This window comes from Lutjanus erythropterus, chromosome 3 (assembly GCF_056507025.1).
Source record: "Lutjanus erythropterus isolate fLutEry1 chromosome 3, fLutEry1.hap2, whole genome shotgun sequence".
NCBI lineage: Eukaryota > Metazoa > Chordata > Actinopteri > Lutjaniformes > Lutjanidae > Lutjanus > Lutjanus erythropterus.
The window spans coordinates 43,221,455-43,237,324 of record NC_139319.1 but is presented as its reverse complement, the minus strand read 5'-3'; the positions used below and the strand labels follow the sequence as shown (position 1 = coordinate 43,237,324).

General features: G+C 38.7%; 1 pseudogene; it reads right to left on the bottom strand.

Annotated features, from left to right (window-relative positions):
• Nucleotides 1-1,120: 1,120 nt before the first annotated feature.
• On the bottom strand, nt 1,121-1,606 carry LOC146330828 (protein GVQW3 pseudogene; annotated as a pseudogene).
• Nucleotides 1,607-15,870: the final 14,264 nt, after the last annotated feature.

Here is a 15,870-nt window from a genome sequence, read left to right as displayed (position 1 = left end):
CTGAAGTTTGGTTTGTTGCTTACAGCTGTTTGTAGGATTCTTCCATCTGAGTTTATTAGATTTGTGCAGCCATCACACAGCAGGAGGATCGATGGGCCTCTTCAGAGTGAGAGAGGTGCTGAGCGCATTTACACACTCTCACAGCAGCAGCAACTTCATTAATTATTCATAATTATTAATTATCCTGACACGGCGGCAGGAGTGGTCAGGATCTAACGCTACTTGACTTTCGGTACTTTTCTCCACTTCAGACGGATTGAGCTGTAACACACAGATCCCAAGATCATAGGGAACAATCAAATCATTTGTAACAACAGCCTTCCTCAGGTGAGTCCAGAGCTCCGATTTGCTAACTCTGGAAAGTCAACAATATTTTTTTTTCTGTTCTGTCAAGTTTATTATTAGTATTATTATTAGATTTTGAAGTTTTGCTGCTTATATTCATAGTTTCACAGTACTTGCCATTATTGTGTGCATGGAAGCGTTCCCATAAACACAATGCAACCTCTCTAATCATTAAATTTAATAACAAAATAAGGCAACCATATGTAACAATGAAAACACATTCTAATGGCTACCATACATTACTGCTGCTAGGTAAAGCATCATTACACACAGACAGGAATTTCTTGATTATTTGAGCTGATGTATATTATAGCTTTTCACGACTGCATTTCTTGAAACTTTCTGTCCTTTTCTTAAAACTCTAAACACAGAAGAAAGTGTTCAAAGTACATTCACAAAACCTCTGACTTCTCTGGCAAAATCAAAACCATTTTGTCTGCGCTCAGAATCAAACAATACTTTTCGATCGTACACACAGCCAGTCACTATATGGACCCCACTGAGCAGTCATTACACACTGCATCAAAAAATTAAAGTGTTCAGTGCATGTAGCTACAAATAAATGCATTTTTTGCATTATAAAGAAAATGTAGTGTTTATATATATGAGGTGTGTCAGAAAAGTAACAGGACTTAGTGTTCAGTGTGAGCTATGAGTTAGGTAGGGATTAGCGGGTTGCATCAGCGTGTGACGTAATATCAGGGAGTATATAACTGCAATCTTAGCTCTCTGCAGCCATTCTATGTTTTCTCACATGCTTTTGTTAACAGCTCCTTCATTTCAGGCCATCAAGCGATGGGCACAGAGCAATGAACCAACCTAAAGTTTCGCCTGGGGAAAACTCTGTCAGAAGCTGGAAGATTACGAGACACATGAGGATGTCCTGACACACCTGCATGTGCCGCTTCTTCTGGTCATTGTTCAGCAGCTTCGGCACCATCTTCACGCAGATCTTCTGCATGCCCAAATCTTTGGTGATAATCTTCCAGGTGAACAGTCGAACAGTCAGCCGACGATCGCAACACACCACCCCACTCACGCGCTCAACGCTGGCCTCATTCCTGCTCATTGAAGGCCTTCCCCTCCTGGCGTCATCTTCCACGTCCTCGCGTCCCTCTTTTAACCTCTTGTGCCACTCGAAAATCCGTGAGCGTGACATCGTCTCATCTCCGTACACTTGCTGCAGTATTCTGAGTGCTTCTGATGATGTTTTCCCCAGCCGAACCAGAAACTTCAGGTTGGTTTGTTGCTCTGTGCCCATTGATTGACGGCCTGAAATTAAGGAGCTGTTAACAAAAGCATGTGAAAAAACATAGTGGCTGCAGAGAGCTGAGATTGCAGTTATATATTGACGCAACCCGCTAATCCCTACCTCACTCATAGCTCACACAGCACACTAAGTCCTGTTACTTTTCTGACACACCTCGTATATGTAACTACATGATGTTTCTATGTCACATGGTGGTATTGGAATAAATGCTCATGGGAGCTGGATATTTTTTCCTTTGTTTTGACATGTGCCTCTGTTCAGCACCTAGTATTTATCACATTTGGAAGCACATACTTTTGCATACCTTTTGCAAAAAGAAAAAAAAAAGTATATTCACAGCTTTGTCCAGAAAATGCCTTTGGTGTGCCGGATCTAGTCTTGATAGAATCTATGACTATCTCTGCAAGTCCACTGCCTGTAGGAGATTTTATTGGGGTGTTGGTATTAGAAGTTCTACTACCATGTTGAGAAAAACAATTCCATTGGTTTGAGGAAAAGGGGGTATACTGGAAGAAACATTCACGAAATGCTGGTCGAGGAACCATTCCATTCTTGGCAGTTGAACCTTTGCTAAACCCCACCTCCAAACAGAAGCTGTCCAATCATAGCTTAGCAACTGTGACTAGAGATGTCAAGCCGTGCATTTCCCTACATACTGACACGGTGAGCGGGAGGCTCAGTGAAGAGCGATACTCAGCTTTTCATGAGTCTGGACTGTTTGTAGTCTCTCAACAACGTGAAACACAAGAGCACACGTGAATAGATTAAACTCTTCATCTCTTCATCTACTCTAACGTAAGCTGCAAACGTTAGCATGTCTGGCTAATTAACACTATTTTACTAGCTCCAGACAAATTTGTTAGATACTTCTGCATCTGCATTTGTTCTGTGGGGGTTTGAGGAGGAGGATGTGGGCTGATGCTGATGAGTGGGACCTCTGGTGTGCTGGATCAAGCCTTGACAAGACCTCAAGCCGCTCACTGCAGGCCAAGTCAACTTTAATCCTGTACATGCATCAATACTGGATGATGTACTACTCACATATACAGATCCTTGTCTATTGGTTACTGTAAGTGCTAGTATTTCCTCTGTGAGGAGCGGGTGTTGCTGGTAAATAAAGCATATTGGTAATGGACAAAAACTGTAATCTCTATGAAGCATGTCCCATGTCCCACAACACTATTGTGATTGTTGTGCCACTGTAGAGAACATTGTGTAGTATTTTGCAGTGTGATTCAGATTTCAGCGAATACAATTTTAGTGTGTAAACATTTGCAAAAACTGTACTTCACATCGTTAGAAAAAGTGAACAGTTTTGAGTTGCTGTGATAATGTGTAAATGATGACAGTTGTGTTGGAGTTGTGCTCAGTTTCTACTGCCTGTGTTTACCATTTTGCAGCAGAAGTGCATCACAGTGTCAAATGTGTTTTTCAATAAATGGAGCATTTGGTTCAGAGAATGAGGTTTAGTGTTTTAGCAGTTGTGAAAAACTGTAATTATTTGGGGTGTTGTTGTGTTGTGGGACATGGGACATGCTTCATAGAGATCACAGCTTTTGTCCATTGCCAAATGGACATAAAGTGAATGCTAAGACAGATGCATGAAAGCCTCAAACTCTGCCTAACCACATGCACCAAAAGCACAAACATTTTCTGCTCTGCACTTTGTGTACAATTCTGCAACACACTTTTTTTCAAACCCCTACACATTGTTCCTGATGTTAGACACTTCTTTCAAGAAAAAAATCTCCTGCAATCATCAGGAAAACACTAATGTTCAAAATGCAAAACACACACGCACACATGCACCAATCAGTGTCTCTGACAAACAGACAAAGCTCAGGTAATTGAGAAGAGGAAGACTCAGAGACGGAGACATATGTCTGAAAACATTAGGGGCACTTTTCCTCTTTTTGTTCACTGAGGAGCACAGTGAACAAAAAGTGCCAAAGTTCTGTGAAGTACATGCAATACAGTTGTGATGTTACTGTGTACAATTTGTAAAAACAGATGACGACATGTTCTTTCATTTTCCACAGAACTACCAGACGACCTCCTGAGGCTGGAAGGGAACTTCTGTTCACCCATGAACAGGAACTGCACTCTGTCAATAAAATGTTAGCAAACAACACCGTGTTTTGTTTTTTGTTTTGTTTTTTTTACTGTAATTATTTTTGTGTGGTGTTTTTTTTGTTGGTGTTACTGTGCAATAAAAACCTACAAAGAAGTCTTTGAAATGTGAGTAGATTTACTGAACTAGAACGATCTTTCACAGATGACAACATTTAAAATATATACAAACTACTAAAGACAGCAGTTTTTGTGTAAAGCTCAACTTGTTGTTTATTTGAGAGATTAATCCAAATGTTGCATGTGTTGCAAATTCTGCAATAAGTGTGTAAGAAATGGAGAAAAACTGTCAAACAATAAACAGACAACAGAGCGGGTTCTCAAATAGCCAATCAGTGCGCAGGTGTTTTTTTTTTTTCACAACAGACCACATCACAGATATTTTTAATCAAAACAAAGGTGGTTCTCAAAGGACCAGTCACAGCACAGGTGACTTTTAAAATAGCCAATAAAATCACAGGTGGTTTTTAAAACAACCAATCACAACACATTTTTTTATACAACCAATCACATTAAATGTTTATTTTTTTAAACAACCAATCACAAAACAGGTGATTCTCAAAGAGGCGATCAAAGCTGTTTTTTTAAAACAGCCAATCAAAGCACAGGTAGGTTTTAAAAGAACCAGTCACAACAGTAGTTGTATTTAAGACACGTCACATCACACATTTTTTTTAAAACAAAACACACACACACAAAAGTTGTTTTTTAATAAAAGAAAAATAATCAAATCACTGGTGCGTATTTTAAACAATCAATTGCAACATGCGTTCAATCACAAAACAGCCAGTCAGTGCACAGGTGGTTTTTAACAGAGCTAATGAGAACACAGGTGCTTTTTAAAAACAGCCAATCACAACACAGGTGACTGTCAGACTGTCACAGGTGTTTTGTTTTTTTTCAACAACCAATCAAGAGTTTTCAAACAAACCATCTGATGGTTTCAATGCCTTTTAAAACTGCCAATTACAACATAAGTGTTTTATTTATTTCTTTTACAGAAACCAATCACCATGAAACTAACCGCTGACATGCCTAATTCCTAGGTATGACCTCACAAGTATTAGGCTTCAAATTTTGTCATTTGTGCAACTAAAGTTTAAGTTTTTTTTTCACATAAAAACATTTCAGAAGGTAAAATATGTTAACAATATTCAATCAATTTATTTTTAAAAAGGCATTTCCTTTTTTATACCTCACATAATAAATGAATTGAAAAAATAAATAGTCAATATAATAGAAATTAAAATCTAAAAATAAAAGTAAAGTGATAAAATAGGAAAATAAAACTAAATGAATACAATGGATACATGAATGTATTACATTTACCCGATTCTACTCATTATTTTGGGGTGCAGCCATAAAAGTCATGCTGCCACACAAATGCAAACATCGCCTCTGATCAGTGGACAAGTCAGGAAGACAGCCTTTGATTGGTTGGCTTTTGAAATGGTTAAATAATCACAGAATTACATTCATTCACTGTTGGATTTATCATAATGGAGAAATTCAGGTTTAGTTCTCCCTGAACGAACGACTCAACTGGGAGGTCTGTTTTTATGGATATATTACAAAAAAAAACCTTGTTGTGATGTTTCCTCCATTCAACAAAACATAGTTGTTAGGTCAAGAACATGAAAACAGATCAGATTGTCTTACTTTAACTTCAAGTGTCAGTTGAGGTCATTGCTGAAGAGCAGCTTCACACCAGTCAACAACTTTATCTCTTAAAAACATTTCCACGGAGAGGACAGAATTGCCATTAGATGATCTATTCAGTCAGGGAAATAAAGACGAACCGCCTAATATGGATTTTTTCTGAGTTTTTATCAAAGCAATTTGGCCACGAAACAGGTCAACCTTGCAGTTACAATGCCTGTTAAAGGGTTAAACCCTTTTACTGAGGGAGAACTCACAAAACACACATTGCATGCAGAGCAGAGATGTGAAGTTAGAGGCCATACTAACCACTGAGACACAGTTGAATTGTCTTTTAATGTCCCTTTAAATGCCTTCACACTCATAATATTGAATCAAACTATCTAATATGTGTCTGTTATTGAGACTTTGAGTATGATATATTACATTTCAATAAGCAGTAAAAGGTTATTGCCCTCATCCTCTGCCTGATTTCACATCTCCTCTCTTGGCATTCCTTCAAAGGAATAATATTACAGAAGATTATTTTATGTACTGTATACATATATATATATATATGAATGTGGGAAATCTGTGGTATTTCAATAAAATAATTAATTATTTGTTTCTACATGATATCTTGGCCATGATATATTAGAGCTAAAGATAAGCCAGTCAAAGGTTATTGCCCTCCTGACACCCCTGTCATCATTTCAATAAGGTTAAATTTCCTCTCACTCTAACCAAAAAGAAAAGATAATAACAGCAAATGAAAAACGTTATTAGCCTTACAAGTGGTGTCTGTGTGAGGGGAGGCTGCTTTATTCCTCCAGCACCCAATGCCATCGAAAGAATGTTCTGAATGTGCTGTTTCAGGAACTTTTCAGCCGGTCAGGGACTGTGGAAAACATCCACCTTTGTCCTGCAGGGTTCAGGACCTCAGGCTGTACTGCTCTGACCTGAGGCTGCTGCAGTTGTGTTGATATAAACTGACTTGAATTTCGGCTTGATGGATTAATGTGTGATGAGATTCAGTGAATACAGAAAAACACTTTAATTTACCTTATTGCTTTTTCAGTTTTAGCACACAATCCGTATTTGTAGCTGTATGAATTAAGCGTCTTTCCATTCAACTGTTTTGGCGTGCATTTTCAATTTGCACAAAAAACAGATGGTAGCCTACTGCAAGAGACATGTAATTTTTTGTTTGGACTGTGCCACGAGTTACACATATACCTGGCACAAAGCCATCACACTGGATTTGCTATCTTACACAAATATGGTGCTGTGTTTTGCTCAATGAAAAAAGTATGTGTATCTCTGCCTGATGCTTGTTAGATATACCCACTGGATAACCCATGTGTAATATTATGCGCAGGTTATCAACTTCAGAAACTTTGTGGTTCTGTTTCCTACTCCCACAGTAGTACAGGAGGTGATAATGAGGAGAAAGAGGAGAAGGAGATGGACAATGGTTGCCGTGAAGCTGCACCTCAATCCGACTCAAGTGGGTCTTCAGCCAGAATGAACCACATGAAACTGCTTTTGAGACGTCCTGTTGTCTCCATATATTGAGACTATATTCCCCCTGGTCAATCCACCGTCATGCTGCCGCCACTTGTGCTCCAGGTGCACCTGCTTCTTAAAGGCGAGGAAGGCTGACTTTCTGATTGGTTTCATGCATGTTTGGCCTAAACTCACCCATGAATAAATCAAAGCACTTGGGCACATCTGATAGGTGTGTCCTGCTGTGTGCTGCTGGCGGGTTAGGGCAATATCAGATAAATATTTGTCTCTCACTGTGGTCCACCAGAGTAGACTTTGCTTCTCTATGTCCCAACACTTGTCTGAGGTGAAAAAAGCTATCATGACATACAGACAGCATGTGACTTAAATGTCCACATTTCCCTGAGGACATTAAAAATTGTTGAAAAACAACATCATAAAAGGACAACACTCACCATCAGCAGAGTCAGTGTCAGTTAGTGTCTGGCTGATCTGCTGCCACAAACTGGCTTGCCTGTCTCTGTTATGATATTTTCTGGGATATGATGGACACCAGCTCCTTTCTGAAAAGTTCAGAGATTTCAGCTCGTTCTCTTTCCAAACTCATCACATACTGACGATTTGTCACCGCCCCTCGTCGACTCATGCAGACATGCACGGTACCCTTTGGAGCTAAAAGCCACACACCACACATGAGGGGGGTGGATGGCTCAAACAAACCCAGGATCCAGGACCTGGGGCTCATGGTCCATGTGAAGCCCAAACATTATTAAAAGTTGTAAGGCATGTAACATTACATGTGTCACGTGACTTTATTTTCACAGTGATACGCTACTCTGATCAGTCTGCAGCCCTGTAGTGTTTGATTTCTTACCTCTATCATCAGGACAAAATCCAAAATAATCCTAAACAGGGGCAGGGACATTTTTAATAGTTAGTCCGGTAACTTTATCCTCCAGCTGGTGGCACAGGTGGATTTGCAATCTTATACCAGCGTAGTTGCCATTTTTGCCACACCTGCAAGATAGGAAGTAAACCTGTACCTGGTCTGTGTGGCCATGGGTGGGAGGTCTAAAATTGGGTAAAACAAAGGCGTGGCCAGGTGCATTTGCTATTTTGTGCTTGGCGCATTGGAGTAAAAACCACTTGTTCCTTAGACCAGCTAAAGCCTGGTCGACTGTGCCCCTGGCAAAGATGGATTTGGACACGCCTTGAATAAATTAAATCCATTGTGCCTCAAGCCTTCCACTTGAGCTTTAGATCAGCGTAAGATAGGACTCTGTGTTTCTGAGCTCAGCTGCGCTGTCTTGTCCACCAGTAGAGACACTGACCTCTGGTGGTGCATGCTGCACACTACAATAATCTCCTCAGCACAGCATCTATGTGTCAGTTTAACAGAAAGAGGAGCATCTATATGTATAAAAATCATGCCGTCCTAATACTCTTGTATATTGCCATACTTTTATACTCTCTAAACCTTGTCCGTACTCAGTAGGGCCGCAACCAAAAGCGGACATAGGGAAGAAGGTGATCGTTTGTGTTTGTGGTTTCTTCTGTGGACTGTATTATTTAAGGGATGTGTGGATATTGATTGTTATTGATCGAAGGAGCTTGGTCTGACTGGTTTGCTATCTACTGTTTAATTTATTGAATCTCTCTGTGCACTTGGGTGAATCAGGATGAACTCAAATATTCTTCAATTGAAAGGTCAGTCCACCATGCATGACAAAATGTACCCAAGCAATTAGCATATTTAGATTTATTCTTATTCTTATCATTATTATATAAATTAGTGGTTAACCGTGATATGTAATAAATACACAAATCAAACCCTTACAACTGATAAAGGATCCTTCAAAACTCCTAAGCGTTACACTGTTGCTTTGTGACTTCAGTACAGGGTTTGGATGGGAACAAGACAGACATTGCAGTATGCAAGTTTAAACCCTTAGCTTGGTTGTCACACCGAGCAATAACTTTTTTGTCCCAGGATGGGAAAGGCATGACCCATGCTACTCTGATTGTCTCGTCCCCTTAACAGTCTTACCCAAACCGTAACTTCACTCCGACCCAAACCAATGAGGGTAAAGAATACTAGCCAGTTGATGAGAGCAGCAGCAGTCACTTCCCATGACCACGCCCCCTTTTGGGTGAATCCAAACAGTGAATCAAATGCATCCTGTCTTATTAACGTTTATGATGTAATTAGTTTATCATAATGTCACAGTGGACAGACGACTAAAACAGCAAAATAATGTCTTAAAAAGTGACAGATGTCAGAGACATGACATGATTTCGTTTTGCATTACTGGAATTTTGTGCACTTAGAATTACTTTATGCAAAAATGGTGGAAGAAGGTCCTTTGCAGCAAACTGTAGCATAAAAAAGTGACATTTCTGTAAGAATGAATTACATATAGAGAAATTAGTGTTACCATAATTACAAAGATACAACAGGTTTATCTCAGGGACACAACTATTTTATAATTTTTATTTTTTTGGAATACTTTCATTACTGGAATAACTTTTATTTTAATAAGAATTACGATTATTTATTTACTTTATTACTTTATTTACTTATTTAGAATTTTGGCAGTAACAAAGTTGATAAAATTACCTCAAGAAGACTTCAGTATCATGGCAGACAAAAGAGTGAAGAGAGAAGGGTAGGAAACAAAACAGACAAATAATTGGCAGAGAAAAGACAAAGAAACTGTTGTGAGGAGCTGCGAGAGGTAATTAAACAGAAAAGAAGAAGAAGAGAGAGTGAGACAGAGAGTGAGTGATGCAGGATAAGGTTGATGGCCTCTCCCCGGTTGTAAATATGGTTTGATTTGGTGATTTATTCATGGTGTTGATTTATTCAGCTGCGGTGCAAAACATCGCCCTCTGACTGCTTCTCTATCAATAATACAATGCTTCTGGAGACAGGCAAGTGTGTGTGTGTGTTTAAAAATGAGTCCCATCATGCATATACCAGTAAGATGAGATCAGCTATCCTGAAACCACCCAGAGAGCAAAGGAGTTTTCATTGACAACTAACAACTAGAACTTTTCTCTGGCCTCCAGTGTTTCAGCTCCAACTTCTGACAAATAAAGTTTTACAGCAAAAGTAACTTACAGATTTATTACTGCATATGGCTCCATCTTCCGTCCCTGTTGAAGCTGAAGGCTGGGCTCACAGTGTTGCTGCTTGCCTTGATGTACTTGTTCAGAACACAAGCCCCTCCTGCTGGCTATCCACTTGTGCTCGGTGACTCCAGGGAAGTCAAGAACAGTGCCGTTGTGATATTAGTATATCCAGCATGCAGCTGCAAAAGCTAACTGCAGTTAATGTGCTGCAGTCTCTAAAGACCCGCTGTGGACACGGGTAGAAGACATGCTTGACTCAGTCCGCAGAGCCCCAGTAATTTTGAGCTAGTGGTACAACCCCAAGTCTGATGTAGATTGGATGAATGGTTCTCAAGATATAGAGGGACATACAGACAGACATACAGACATACATTAAGGCAGTTATTCCTTCCTTTATAGTTAGATATTTAGAGGTGCAAGTTAAAGTTAAAGTAGAGAGTAGTAAATCAACTACAAGTTTTCAATTTGTTTTGTTTTTTTTAAACCCCTTTATTCCACGGTGCTGATGCGACCTCCACGCAGCTGCAGGTCCCACCAGCAGCGTTTCAGAAGCATTCCAACAGCAGAGCGCCTGATTATGTCTACTCGCTCAAATTTTGGTGATTTGGTCTTCTTTCCTCGCTCTTTGTGCTTCTCCCATGGTCTGTCTTCATGAGTCTGCATGGGGTCTTTTACTTTGAAAACTGATTGGACTGTGTCTGACTTCCTGCCCGCTCGATCCACTCTGTGTAGCTTGATGCTGCATTTGTTAAAAATAGAGGGTGTATTTGAAGCAGAGCAGAACAGAGAGCTGCTAGGAATCACGAGGACTTTGTAGAATGGTCGCGATCAGCTCCAGCTGACGTGGGGCCGACGTGGTGCAGCCATAACATGATGCATCCATACCCAGTGGAATCAAGCTGTTTCAACTGGTAACTCACATGTTTATATTTTTTGAATTTCTTCTTAGATATAGATGTAGCAGATTGTTGACCTTGCCAACAGACCAGCAAGAAGCTGCTAGAGCAGAAACACAGTATTGTAGCAATGTAACACCACCATTTTCGTCTTATGTCTTTCACGTAATCTTCCTTTTGTTATGCATTGTTATGTCACTTTTGTCTTTTGTGTCTTACATCATTTTTTTTCTAACTATATTGTTTTGATATTGTTACATCTTGTTACGACACTTTTGTCTTGTTATGTATTAGGTTGTTTTTGTCTTGTTATGTAGTTTTTGTCATCTTACGTCTTTTACGTCATGTTCATCTTGTTACATCATATTCATATTGTTACATTTTTCCAGCATTTTCATCTTGTTATGTTTTGTTACACTGTTTTTGTCTTGTTACAGAATTTTCATCTCATGTCTTTTACATAATTTTCATTTTGTTATATATTGTTACACTGTTTTCATCTTGTTACATCTTTTATGTAATTTTCATTTTGTCATGTATTGTTTAGTTGTTTTCATCTTGTTTCGTTGTCTTTGGTTTGTTACGTCTTTTACATATTTTCCTTCTTTTTACATCTTTGTCATTTTTATCTTGCTTCATTGTTTTAGTATCATTACGTCCTTTTACATCACTTTTGTCTTGTTACATCTTATGTCATTTTTGTCTTGTTATGTATTGTTATGTCATTTTCATCTTGTTACATTAGTTTTTGTCATGTTACGTCTTTTACGTATTGTTATTCATGTTACATTTTTTCCAACATTTTCAAATTTGTAGTTATTGTCACTGTTAGCATCAAGCACCTGCTTCAGAAGCTTTGTCACACTGATAGAGTGAAAGTAAAATTTGGTGACAAACCGTACTCTGCCCCTCGAGCTGCTACACAATGCTGCTGCGAGGCCTTTCACCCAATCTGAAAGCTCTGACTAAATTACACCACAAATCTGGAGCCAATCATTCCTGAATCGTTTGCACAAGCAGCGATTCTTTCAGCTTCTCACCTGGTGTCTGACGGACACCGGGCTTTTTGTATTTGCTTGCTGAAAAAAAAAAAAAAATAGGTGACAGATATTTTTCAGCTCACACAGTAAAACAACTCCTTCTACATTTACTGACTTGGCTAAACTTTGACTTGGCATCTCCAGGAAAGATTACACTGATTGGACAAGTTGCTCTGCCAACATTCTGCCACAGATCATCAGTTGAGACTGGCAGCTGACAGCAGGAGCACTAGTTGGTCACTTGTCTCTACATTTTCTAGCAGCAATCTGTGTTATTTTTGTAGTGTGTGTGTTTTACGTGCAGAAATATGTGTCACTAGAAACTGAACTGATTCATTTCTATTTGATTTTCCATCACTCAGCTTGAATAATTACATTATACAAGTGAATCTGAATCACAAAATTTGAATAATTGCACTGAAAAACCAAATCTGAGCAGCATTACTTTTTGAAATTGAATTCATCAGTTTTTAACTGAATTCCAATAAACCTGACACTGAATGTAATATTATGAAATCGAATTAATTTGATACAAAACTGTATTTGATCCTTCCTGAAAATTGACCTCACTGTGTATTTGCATGTACTTGTACATTCACCATGTTAATTCACAATTCAAATCCAGCTCACCGAGACACACATCCCATCCTTGAGGAATTCCAAAAGAGTGCAGGTTCACAGAGCTCCTTTTTGGCCAATCAGCACCTATGTTTTTGACCTTTTCCTTCACTCCCATTGATCCATGGGCTTGTAGGGATTGATGCATGCTGAAGAATGCAACGCATCAAGATGCAAAACTCAAATAATGTATTTTTTCTCAGAAATGGCAAGACATAAAACTACAGTTGTTTTAATTAAATAATGAAGAAAAAAACTTTAGGCTTTCCAAATATCTAGATCACACTGGTTGTTGATATCATTTAGAGAAAATACATTTTACGGTATGTTTAAACAAAATAATTATAAACCCAAAGTCCAAGTATCATCTGAGATGCCCTGTCTCACCAGAAAAACATGCATGTTGGTTGATTGTGCAAGCAGCTTTTTCGGACTAATATGTCTGTTATTGTTAGGTGGTGCCCCCTAGTGGACATAGTGAACACGACAAGAGAAAGAAAGTTGGAGGAGGTGGTGTAGATGAATAGATGACTCAAACGAGCACAGGACTTTCACCCAGGAGATCAGAGTTAGGGGACAGAGTCAGAGACAGAGTCCTGGGTGAAACAAAAAGTAAACGCAGAGTTATTTAAAGTTTTGAGTAACTTACAGTTTGATTATGGACATGACATCCGTCGCACCTGTGACATTACTTTTCGTCATGTGACATACGTGACATAGTTGTTTGACCTCAAACCGCCATATTTTCCTAAAGCTAACCAAGTAGTTTTATACATGCAACCATTTTACAATGTAAACTACGTCTGTTATGTGAATAAGGTTGTCGCATGATAACTTGACATATGCGACAGAATTTTTTGAAATGCAAACCACAATCTTTTACTAACCTTAACAATGTAATTTTACTGGCTAAAGCTAACCAATCACTTTTAGTGCCTAAACCTAACCAAGCTGTGACCATTTAACAACATAAAGTGTGTGTAATGTCACGCGAGTTATGTCTCATGACCTAGGTAAGCCTGTCACTGCAATACAGTAACTGTCAATCAACCTATTCTGGCATTCATGTATGAGGATGTGTTGGAGATGTTTTGGATGTTGCATATTTATTATTATAGAATTAAGATAGAATATTTATTATAGAATGTGAATGATGGAGGATAATACATTAGTTTGAAAGTGGTGCTGAAAAAAGACAAATCTAATGGATCAAATTAATCCGAAGACGAAGAAAAACACCACTGCCCCTTTCTTCATAATAAGCTGCTACAACTTCTCTTTGTGTACGTATTCTTCACCAAAACGCCCTGACAGCACAGAACACACAACTTCACTCTTTGAGGTTCACAGCAGGGTCAACAAAACTGTTGCACACATGGCGTCACACTCATACCTGTCCCCCCTAAACAATGACAGGTAGAAACTAATTAGCTCTTAGACAAGAGGGACATGAAGAAGAAACTTAAATACTACACATGTAAATGTTAAATTAAAATACTAGTTAAAATGCTGTAAATTATAACAAATCATTATCATATATAACACCATTTATAATAGTAAACTTAATTCTGCAAGTCCATAATAATGTTGTGAAATTATTATACTGAAATATATCATATACATAAAATCAGTAAAGTAACTTACTACAAATAACCTAAAAATGTAATGTGTACAGTAACCATGGTGAAAGTGACCGTCTAATTAAAATAAAACATGTTTTTAAAGTTATTGTAAGAACTTTAATGGCATTATTAAGTACTCGTATCGGTACTCGGTATCGGCAAGTACCCAAATGTAAGTACTTGTACTTGGTCTGAAAAAAAGTGGTATCAGTGCATCCCCAGCTGAATAGTTGGACTTAGTGTCATATGCACTCTTTGACTACAGCCAGCTCAAATATTTTCAGCAAAGTCAACTTTTTTTATTTTCCTCTCATTGCAATAAGTTAAAAGAACTGAATAAATAATATAATTCAGTATATAGTAGTATTAGTATAATATAAGTATAAGTATATTAGTCCATTATTTCATGTTCGGTAAACTTTTTTTAAATTTCTTAAAATATTTGTGTTTAAGGGACCTGTCGGGAATTTAGCAGAACCTCTAAACAAATTTAAGGTTTTCACTGCTTAATACAAATAATGAATTTGAGCATTAGGTTTTACAGTGAAGAGTGACAGGATGTATCAGGGCCCTGCTGCTGTGGACACCTCTGCCTCATCTCAGGCAAACAAAACCATCTTTTTGGTCTCTCTCTATTCATGATTCTTTTAAGCTTCGTTGTCATTTTTTCAGTCAGAATTTTTATTTTATTTTTTGTTATTATTGAAGACATTGGTTCACTATTTGTCCAGTTTTATTGTTATTAAAACAAACCCAACCCTATCAACTTAAAATAATATCTTTTGGAAGCTTCGTTCCGAAGACATCAGTATGGTTATCACCTTCAAAGACCCTCATGCAGTCACACTCACTCATGTCAAATCCCATCATGTTGCTGTGTGTGTGTGTGTGTGTGTGTGTGTGTGTGTGTGTGTGTGTGTGTGTGTGTGTGTGTGTGTGTGTGTGTGTGTGTCTTCATGTGTGTGTGAGAGAGAGAAGGAGAGTGATGGGATTACTCTTGTTATGTGGGATCAGATGTGCTCTGTTTGTCTGCTTTGTGTCAGTAGGAGAGGCTGGTCCCAGTCAAAATGTGGGATCAGTGTCAGGATCAGTCAGAATCAGCGGCAGCTACGACACACACAGCATCAGACATGGCCAACTTCCCACTGAATTCTTTCTGTGTGCGGCTATGTGTGTGTGTGTGTGTGTTTGCGCTGGTGGATGTGTAGTATTTGTTTGTCTACTAGTCTCTGTAAGCTTCCCTCTCAGTAACTATTTGTCACTGTATTTGCGTTTGTGTGTACACTGGATATCTCTTGTTTGTGGGTGTAAATCTGTCACTGGCTGTTGTCATTGAGTCTGCCACGGCGTTCACACCACGGTGGAACTCCCTCCTGTGTCATTCTGCAACTCTTTCTCTTTTTGTTTCATCCTGTCAGGGTGAGTTTGTGCATCTGTGTGTGTGAGAGAGAAAGACAGAGACAGAGGACCAGAGTCCTGCATGGGTCCAGTTTTGCAAACACACCTTTTTTATTTTAAAGAAGGTACCCAACTTCCTGCAAGACTCTGCAGAGGACCCCCCATTGACCTGACCCAGGGAAGAGAGGAAAACTCATTCATGTTGGGGTAAAGACTGTAAGTAGCTGTTACTACAGGGTTCAGCTATATCCCATGGCCTTCTTTAGTAAATGGAA